Source organism: Penaeus monodon, chromosome 15 (genome assembly GCF_015228065.2).
Source record: "Penaeus monodon isolate SGIC_2016 chromosome 15, NSTDA_Pmon_1, whole genome shotgun sequence".
Classification (NCBI taxonomy): domain Eukaryota; kingdom Metazoa; phylum Arthropoda; class Malacostraca; order Decapoda; family Penaeidae; genus Penaeus; species Penaeus monodon.
Genome location: NC_051400.1, coordinates 25,292,110 through 25,295,085, shown reverse-complemented (window position 1 = coordinate 25,295,085; position 2,976 = coordinate 25,292,110). Strand labels below are relative to the sequence as shown.

Here is a 2,976-nt window from a genome sequence, read left to right as displayed (position 1 = left end):
ACAAAGAATGAGAGGAAGATGATGAAGCTTATTCAGATGATAATGATAAAGTCTGCAAATCTGCAGTAATAAGCACGGGTTTACGGCAGTGCAGAATGAGCTCCGAGACGATTTGCTGTTTTGTTTGCGCATTTTACATGCATTGAAACAACGGCACCATTCTTGTATTCTGTTACTACAGTGACTCTGTAAAGTACATTGCCGGGGCCGCAGAAAGTGGAGGAATAGCAGTAAACATGGAAATGTTTCCGCAAAGTGCAGCTTGGCGAGGCTAACCGGGTGAAGGAATTTGGTAAATTCTAGGCGCGATATCCACAAACGATACTTTATTGCATATTCCTATATCGCTGACTTTAATGGGACTTGAGGAATTTTAAAGGGCAGATACATTGTGATTTGCCAGTAATTAAGAATTTCTTTGGTAATATTTTCTTTGTATAGTCTAGACTGAATATTTTTAAATTAATATCTGCATAAAATTGAGAGGGATTCATAACACCTGTTCCATTGGAATGTTTTCAAACTATTTGTGTTGCCTCCCCTCCCCCATTACTTAGCTAGAAATCTAGAAAATAAGGTGAGTTAAATCATTACCTTTTATCGAACAAATGTACAGTACTATGCTAATAGGTGCTAAGTATAACATCGACAATATTATAATAATAATATTTATTACTAGATAATGGTATCTGTCAGTTCATCAGTATACGGGCATGGAAATCAGTAACTCACAACCCAAAATGAAATACTACATTGCTTTCAGGCGTTACCGGTTGGCAGTGTGGTTTCAGAGGAACAAGCTGCAGGACCTGAACCACCGTCATTCCTCGCCACAACACAAGACCTTCATAGGGTGGCATAAGCTCCTTAGGTCCTAAGATAGATTTCAGGGAGTATGGTGGGCTTGAGATGCAGGTTGGGGTGGAATGTTTTTGCAAGCTTTCATACTTGCGGAGCTGAAATGTAATGGTTCATACTGACGTGCCAAGAAGACTCCAGAGGAAAAAAAGCAACAAAATATCGCCTCCATTAGTGCTTGTAACAGTCTGTCACTCTATAAGATATTTAAAGCTTCTAAGGACGCCACGAAGAGTATAAACGTACCGTGTGGCTGAAAATAGTAAATGCTCAGCATGATCGGCTGCGAGGAAGGTTCCCAACTGGACCTTTATTTCCTCGGATTGCTGTCGCTCCACGACAGTATAGGCGGCTTAGCTGGGCTGAAAAATTAGTTGTAGTCATTTCTCGATTTTGTACGGATCAAACGATTCCTCATTACATTTATTCCTATATATAAAAAAAACAACAACAACACAATATAAAAAAGTATATCACAATGCCAGTATCTTAAATCACCCTACAATGACAATGAAAGTCAAAGTGTGAAATATACAAAAATAAGAGATTCTTAAGATACATCAACCGGAGCATTGGGCAGTATGATTAAAACTACGTAGTATAATAAGTCTATGCCCACCGTTTTTGTTTTTTCTCGTGTAAGGGCAGCAATAGTTGTTAATGCTTCTCGTACCAGCTCAAAATAAGTTCAGGATCTGCATTCCACGAGCAGTTTGTTAAGGGTGTACTTTTATCATTTTTTCTCCCGTTCTTTTTCATACGCAGTTCCTGGAGCTATAATTGCTGAGCATTTATTTTGTTTACATTTATCTATATTTTTCGGCTCAGTGTGAACGGTTCTAACATGTTGAAATAAAGATGAACATCTTATCAATATAAACCTCTCAGCTGGATTCCAAATAAATCCCCTTAGGTACCAGTGGGATGGCTAAAAGTTCATGATTCACGTACATTCTTGGTTATCAAGACTCTCATATGCCCTATGATTTATGCCTTCATCAGTTCACATAATTGACCTTACATTCTACAAGATCAATGTCCAGCAGCCAGAACACAGTATAAAATTAACGAGGCGCCTTGGCCCTAACTAACCACATAAGCGATGTGATACTTTACGCGTGTTCCTGGGTAAAGGACTTCATAGCATCCCAACAAAAAATCATGTGTGGGCTCTCTGTCGCGAGCCCCACTGTAGAGTCCGATCACGAGTCGTATTCAGTGTCCGAATCCAAGCTAGCGAAAGTGAAGGAAGTCGAGTTGGTTGCTCTTCGTATTTTGGATCCTCCTGACTTCTTCCCGAGCTCGAGAACATACGTCACTTCACAGCGAGGATGGACTTGGATATCCGGTGACTTTTCGGGGGAAGAACAAAGTCAGTAACTGAAGTAATGTGCTTTTGGATAAGAGATGGGAAGCAAAAAAAGTGGAGATAGAAACCGGTAACTGAAAAGATGTGACAGTATACATCGCAAAGACCTTTTTTTTTTTAACTAGTGTTTGATGACATCCTTCCTTATCCTTAGACAAGGTCCACTACCTGTATGCTTTAGTTGTACCTCACAACACAATAACACAACTCGATCTTGACTATAAAACCATATATGAAGCATTAATACCCCAGCTCGCTTCTTTCACGCCAAGTATTGGGAGTAATAATTGAAAGTGATGCTTACCCAACTCAGGGAGACAGAGGAATTAGTAACTTCCGTTGCCTCAACGTCTGTGATGCTGGGATCTTGAAGATAAAGTATAGCAATGACATAATAAGCAGCAACATGAATTACGATAAATAAATCAACTTGGGTATATCACACTTTGTGAATAGGTTAGGGGCAGTTATTACACATTCGAAAAGTGAGATGAACTTTGTTTAACTTTACCTGAGCAATTTGTGATGAAGTCGGCAGTCTGGACACGATGGTTCGTGGATCCATCAAGGAAGCCGTGTTCGGTTAAAACCAACACCCGAACACTGTATTCAAATCCGGGCCAGAGGTTTTCCAGTTGGACAGATCTGTCTAGAGAGAAAAGCGAGAGGGTAATGGAGAAAACGATTATGAATACTTGTCAATTTGTATCTATATTTATATCTATTTATACATATCATATATTATGTGC

General features: G+C 39.4%; 1 long non-coding RNA gene across 1 annotated transcript; it reads right to left on the bottom strand.

Moving 5' to 3' along the window:
- Nucleotides 1-2,032: 2,032 nt before the first annotated feature.
- LOC119581845 lies at nucleotides 2,033-2,877 on the bottom strand. Its single transcript, XR_005229590.1, has 3 exons — nucleotides 2,739-2,877; nucleotides 2,532-2,593; nucleotides 2,033-2,210 (listed from the first exon to the last, which is right to left on the bottom strand). It is a non-coding gene; the product is annotated as an uncharacterized LOC119581845 (long non-coding RNA).
- Between the last annotated feature and the right edge of the window lie 99 nt (nucleotides 2,878-2,976).